Source organism: Carlito syrichta, unplaced genomic scaffold (genome assembly GCF_000164805.1).
Source record: "Carlito syrichta isolate Samal-C Ts95f unplaced genomic scaffold, Tarsius_syrichta-2.0.1 Scaffold317650, whole genome shotgun sequence".
Classification (NCBI taxonomy): domain Eukaryota; kingdom Metazoa; phylum Chordata; class Mammalia; order Primates; family Tarsiidae; genus Carlito; species Carlito syrichta.
This window is the reverse complement of record NW_007261746.1, coordinates 90962-98143: the sequence shown is the minus strand read 5'-3', so window position 1 is coordinate 98143 and position 7182 is coordinate 90962.

Genomic DNA, 7182 nt, shown 5'->3' with positions numbered 1-7182 from the left:
AATGAAGAAGGTTAATAATAAACTTATGAGAATCCGCCAGCTAAACCAAAATATAAATAGTAAGGTTTACACAGTAAGGAAAGTGAAAAGAAATAGAAGGAGTGTGGGTAGGAAAAGGGGAGAGGGAGAGAGGAAAAGGGGAAGGCTCTTGGGAGACAACACTGAGATAGGGGGTCAGAGCAATAGAGAGAGAAGATTATTCAAAGACAAGGGTGACCACTCTCACCCTCATTTTTGTAGATATGCATCATCAATCACTCACCCAGAAACATCTTGAGAGAATGTTCCCAACTTTTCACCTCATCGGTCTTCATATGCATAGTGATTGTTTCTTCCACTTTCCCTCATGGTGTAGGACTTTGCACCCCAAAGTGCTTGCACTCTCTACCTTCAATGCAGCTATCAGACTCTAAATAACTCCAAGACACAGTCCTGTTTTCTCCTCCTTTGATGTTTATATGGTTTCATTTAAAACCCTCTGGAGACATCAGTGATGGTGGAAGTGACTGATTGCCCTTCCCATTTTCTGACCTCTACCTGAAGTTGCCAACCAAAAGCTTGCTCAACCGAGTGTTCTGCAGTTGATAGGACCATCTGTATGTTCACTAATACAATGTGGGCAAGATATTAGGGAAGGCGTGGGGTCAATAGTTTTTTTGATCTGCAAACACAGAGCTGTTCTGCGGTGGAGTCTGTGTCATCTGCAATTATACGTATGCATAGAGTGCCCATAGAATAACGGATGCATAATAAAAACCTATGGAATGAAGTGGGATTGGGCTCATTCATGGTCAAAATTTGAGTCTCTTTCCAGCACTTGATACCTGACAAAGCTTGGGGAAAAGTGAGCAGGACTCAGACCCTAAGTTGATGTTGCTTTAAAGTCAGGTTTATTTGGAGTTTAGATAGTGGAAGACAAAAGTTATATCTGGGTGTTTATGTGGGACACTTGGATGACAGAAAATGTGAGCAGAGATAAGGGATCTATCCTAATGGTCCTCATTATTAATGGGAATTGTTCAAGTGGAAGCTGAGAATCAAATTTTCACATCGCGAATTGCAGGAACACTTGACCTGAAAAGGGTTTTGACAGGTGTTGATCTTGGAACTATTCTCATCTAATTTACAGGAAGATAGGAGATATATGTCTAGACTCAGTGAGTTACTTCTTCCTTATGCGTACTCAGTTAATGTAATTGCATTTTATTAGCATTCTTGGCCTTCCATCACAAGTCACTTAAGGCTGGATAACTTAAACAACACATATATGTTCTCTAAAAGTTATGGTGACTAGAAAAAAAACAGGGTGAGACCTCTCTGGCTTAGAGAGACACTATTTTGCTGAATTCTCTTGAGAAGAGATATAGGTTTCCATTGTCTCTTCCTCTTTTCATAAGTCGAATAGACCTATTAGATTAAGGTCCCAACTTATAGCTATATTTAACCCTATATACAACGATTATAGCCCTCTCTCTGCACATAAATCCAAAGAGCATAGAGGTTTAAAAAGAAAAATTTTAGAGTCACACATAATTTAGTTTATGACAGAAATAAAAAGATAACAAAAATCGATAAATTACTGAAATTTTCAAGAATAAAAAGTGACCTGATATTTTATTTGTAAACGGAGATATTTACTACTTTTTTAAATTTCCTGTGGCAAGGATGTGAGAAGGTAGAGAAAATATAATAAAGAGGTGTTCTGAACTCAGCTGAGTGTTGAAAAGAGAAAACATCTGATCAGATAAAAAAGTCTCTCCTTGGTTCTCCCTGTTTCATCAAGTGGGCCCTGTGCTTTGTGGGTTCTGAGTACCCATGATGTCCTGATTATTACCTATTTCTATCTCTCTTCTACCTCCCTGCGTTGATGTCTGTGTGGAGGCTCACAGTGAGATCTCCTCACTGTGTCTCTTGGTTAGTAATGCATGGCAGTCCATGACCTTTGAGATCAAAGAGAATAGCTGCAGAGAGAACTGGTTCTGGGTCTACTGACATAGTGACTCAATCATAGAGGGATGGGCAGTAGTTGGTGATTCCACTAAAATAGTTGTCCCCAATTCACACCAGCTCCTTTCCTGGAGGCTGATGGATCCATATCTAGTCATAACCATTGCTGATGGAGTATCCAGAGGCAAGACAGTTGAGGGACAGTGTCACCAAGGGTTTACCAGGCCTGGACCAGACTTCTGTAACAGCACCTTGGACAGGACACTTATGGACAGAGAGCACTTGAGAGAGCACATTGCTCAGATACTCCCAAACTTTCATGTATGAATTCCTGAGCCATCAAAAAGAACAAGAACCACAGGTTGCTCATGCTGTTGTGTGTAAGGTCAATGACTTCCAGAAAGCGTTTCCTTGGGAGCAGCAGGAGAGCAAATTTAAGTAAATATGTGTGCTGGTTTCTCCCTGCTGCCCAAGTGAGGCTTTTCATATGAGAGGTAATTTTGATTTCAAATGTAAAATAGGTGAGAACGACCTTGTTTTTTTCATTCTCCCTGAACATAAGTTGCTGGATGTGGTCTCAGAAAACTTACTTCTCCCTGGGGACCAATTTCGGCAAGGGTATGTACTCTTTTTCCAGGACAAGAAATGTGTTAAATGAGTAGCTCAGAGTGTTGTGTTGGTTAAGGTTTAATTATATTTTGGGGGATAGGGTCAATGATCTTTCATTGCAAGTATATATCTAACCAACCACAAGTCACATGCTATCTAAATTGTCACATACTCATTCAAACACATTGAGACAGCAATGAAATGTAAAAAACACATTGAGTTAAGACAACTCTGGATGAATTCCAATGGTTATTGTAAAATAGAACAACTTTATGTTTCACTTAATTGGAGAGAACTTTTTTTCACTTGAAACAGCTTCACTACCAAGTATATTAGGGAATTGCTGTGGATTTAAATGCTCTCAAGTCACCCTATAATGCAGGTTGTGTTTAAAACAAGGTGGACGTTTCCAATATTATCCTAACGTTGTTGAAATGGTTGATAGTCTTTAATACTGTTTTTTTTTTCTGTTTACTCACCTGAGTGTGTCCAGGAGCTCCCTGGGGCTCAGACTCTAGTCTTCATGGATAACTTTGAGGGCTGTCAACTCTATGCAGTGCTATGATAGAGGCATCTGATAGAGGCTCCTAGGCTCACTCACATGACAGACAATAATGAAGTAAACACATCCTATGGTAGATGTTTTTTCTCATTTCCAATGCGTTTTGAAATCATGAAACTTGACATTAATTATGTTGGAATACAGAGCCCTCATGAGTGTTGGCAACAGAGCTTCAAACTGAATAGTGTGCAGAAAGGATGGGCCACTCGTGTTTTGAGTGGAAATTTTTAAAAATAACATGCATGAGCAAGATGCTTTCTTGAGACTGTGAGTCTTGAGATTTTTTCTGAGATCCTATGAGAAAGTATTGATTCTTATTGACAATTTGTCTTTATGTGTAACTCTGAGAACGTTACCTATTTTCTCTGTACATCTATATTAAAATTGTACATTGGGGATTGAGGTGACAACTTTATACATAATCTCTATAATACACCTCATCAACAAGGGTACCTGCATAATGAACATTTGTATAACTAACACTGAATTGTACCTCAAATCTTTAAAATAAAATTTTAAAAATCAGTAGAATAAATCCAAGGTTCTTTGACAAAACATTGTTGACAGTGTTTTATAGTCAACAAAACAATTCCTTTGTTTATTGCTTCTACAACTACAATTTCAGGTTAAAAAACGAGTCTCCAGGCTCAGTCAAGCCTAGCTGCCTTCTTCATCAGAGTGAAAGAAGTAAAGGGCCTGTGTGCAGATCAACATGTGAAATAAAATGAGGCAGTGATGGTTTCCAGGAGCCCCAGGAAAAGCTTTCACAATAAAAGGTGTGAGCCAGTGGCCATGCACAATCAGTGAATTGGTCCATTCCAACTGGAGATTTAAGGTGGCATAGACCCAGGAAAGATCAAAAGAGATAAGGGCAATTTTTAAGAGTCAGTTCAGAAATAATCTTGCAAATGCTTCCTGCATGGAGTTCCATAAATACATCAAATATAAATTTGATGGCAGTTTTCTATTCTGAAAAATTGCCCTAAACTCAGAGTAAGGAATTTGGAGTTTTTTCCAGGAAAGAAACCACTGGACCTGGCCATAACTCTTCTGTGTTCTCACCCTGCCTTATCTATTTTCAATTCGTACATCTTGGAGTCACTCCACCTTATTTCATGTAAAGAATCATGCCATTTCTTAGAGCCCCCAAGATGATTCCTTGACATATTTAGCTAAATCTACTGCGAATATGATATCTGCAAGCAAGTTCCTATCTATGTTTAAGCAATGTATTTATGAAGATATTGATTAAACACAATAATTCCAAAAGGTAACATGAATAAAATTTAAAATTTCCTGTTGTGATGATTCTTTCATTTCAGGAGCAAATACTTGGACACACAAATATAATTCTTGGTACTTAAGAGTTCTGGGCATCAACCATTGTAACTGAACTTTACACAAACACACATTACAATAAAATGAAGAATCTCACATTTTTCCAAAATTATAAAATATTATAGCTGTATTTGTCAAAGATGAAGTATGCAGTGATACTTGACAAAATCCAGCAAGAAGATAGCATTTGTGGCCATCACTATCATGACAGGTGTAGGTACCATGACACAGGATTTTGTAGTGAGGGAGTGAGGTTAAATTAAACCCAAAATACAGAGTACAAAAGTGAGGATTTGTTGGCGAAAAGCAGAATGGAATTCAGGGAATGAAAAACTGTTCACAGGACAGAGCAGGGGTCAGGTTGACACTGGATCAACCAACATAACATGTTATTGTTTATGTCAGGCCAAGAAGAACAGATATCACCCAGGTTATGGTGGAGAACAAAGAACCTGATCAGATTCTGAGGGTGATTAGATATGTAGATGGGGGTATCTGGCTAATCCAACATGCCAGGATTTCAGTCAAAACTAGATTTCTCAAGAAAATTTACAGACAGGCCTAGGAGAAAGTTTCAGAGCCAACTGATGTTTAGTGAACCAAATAAACTAAAAACCAAAAGATAGTATGCATTATTTATTCCCTAAACATATGGAGATGGTGATTTGCATAATAGGGTCACAGTGGGATAAACTAATGGTTCCTTGCTTCTGGACATCACAATTAGACCTGGGCAGTCTTCACTGATCATGAATGGCTCAAAGATCCCCATAGGTAGAAACACCCTGGCTCTGTAAAAGTGCAGCTGGGATCTTTTCAAGTGCTGAGGTGTGCAGGACAGAATCCTTATTCCAAACTCAGACTCAGGTGATTGCCTGTATTTTTCCACAGGAAGAGAGGAATAGCTTGAGAATAGGGCCAGGTGTATTCCAATTAAGATATATCTAGATAGACAGAAATCAGTGAGGGAAAATCTTGAATTTTGGAAACTCAGTAATATTGCTTGACTTTCTTTGGACAGCACAGAATACTACAAGCTCTCACCAAAGTCTGGATTAAAGAAAGTGACTCAGATGGTTTGAACTGATTCAGAACACAAATATAGAAATGTCACAGGTTAATCTGGTAGAGACAGGGACAGATAAGTTACTGATAGGAAACCAGCCCTTATCCCCTCTGGGCACCTGCTCCTGGAGTTGATGCTGTGTTCAGTGTGTCCCAAGCTTCCTCTGGTGGTCCCAAGTGTCTGCTGAATCACAGCACCTCCTGTCCTCCTACGTGAAGGTTTGTGTCTGGGCTGACACTGACATCTTCCCTTTGAATTTCCACAATAATACACAGTTGTTTCCTGTAACCACCTGAGAACCCCTGCTCTGAAGTTGTCAGTTGCAATGATACAATCAAGACACAAGGCGACTCCAGATATTTTTGATAAACTTGTGGGAGACTTTTTTCTTCATTCTGCCCCTCTGGTTAAAGGTCATAACAAATAGTAGTTTCACAGACAGATATGTGTGGCTCAAGGCCCCTGTATTCAAATCACACAAAGAAACACACACTAAGAATAATTTATTTGGGATTGGGTCCCAATCTGCCCTTCTTTCTGCATCTAGACCATGGGAAATACCCCAACAATTACCTAGGCCTGGTTATGTGATTTTCTTTGTCATACAAATCAAAAGCAAACACTGTACAGATTTAAACATGGGAGGTGTATGGAGCTTGTGTTTGCCTTGGAAACCTGTAAAATTCCTTCTTGCTTGGTAGACCGTTTCTGATTATAAAATAATTGACTCAACTTTTCTTTGATTACCTTTTCTTCTGGTTCATAGTTTTACTCCTAAACTCATAAAGGATATGCATTTGTTATTCATCAGAAAAATCACTAAACCTATAGATCATGGAGATCAGAGCCTACTCCACATTTGCTACTCAGATAATAAGCACACATGCACACTCTATTACCATCCCTATGTCTCTTCCACCCTCTATCATCTACTCTTCCTACTGGAGTTTACAATAATGGGCAGGAAATGTTCTGTTTCTCTCTGTGTCTACCCTTTGGTTCTCAACCCACACACTGACTTAGGCCTCTTTCTATGTCCTTATTATATAGAACAACAGAAAATACTTTACACTTGGGAATGGGGCCATGTTCACACTATATAGTTCCTCTGTTCTCCTGGCATATGGAATCTGCACACACACCTGAGAACGGTCCAGGATGCCCTGATAGTTCAAAACTGGCCCAAACCCATCCAGTGGGTGCAGCCAACCTTGAGTTTATGAGCAGGAACATATGAGATCCACAGACCTGCTGGTCCACATTGAGAAGCATATCTAAGAGCCTGCGAGAGCACTGAGGACACTGGATGTTTTCCCAAGAGCAGAGGCTCGTGCTAATCTAGGATCAGAATACCTGGAAAAGAGAGTTTAATGGATCAGGGTTTTTGTATACCAGGATCAACAATGGGCCACTACTCTCCCTTCTCACATGGGAATCTCTTGTGTAGTTGTGTCTTCATTTCACCTGTGCAGCTTGGCTCTGTGAAGAGAGTGAATCAAACTATTAATTCTGAAGTCTTGGTAATAGGAAAGTTCACTTAAAAGCCTCCTTTGAGGAGACATAACCACTTCCTTGTCTGGTTGACATATCTCCAGACCTCAGCTAGAAATTGCATGTGGGGCGGGTTTCTCCAGGGTGAACATGAGCTACCTTTTGCATG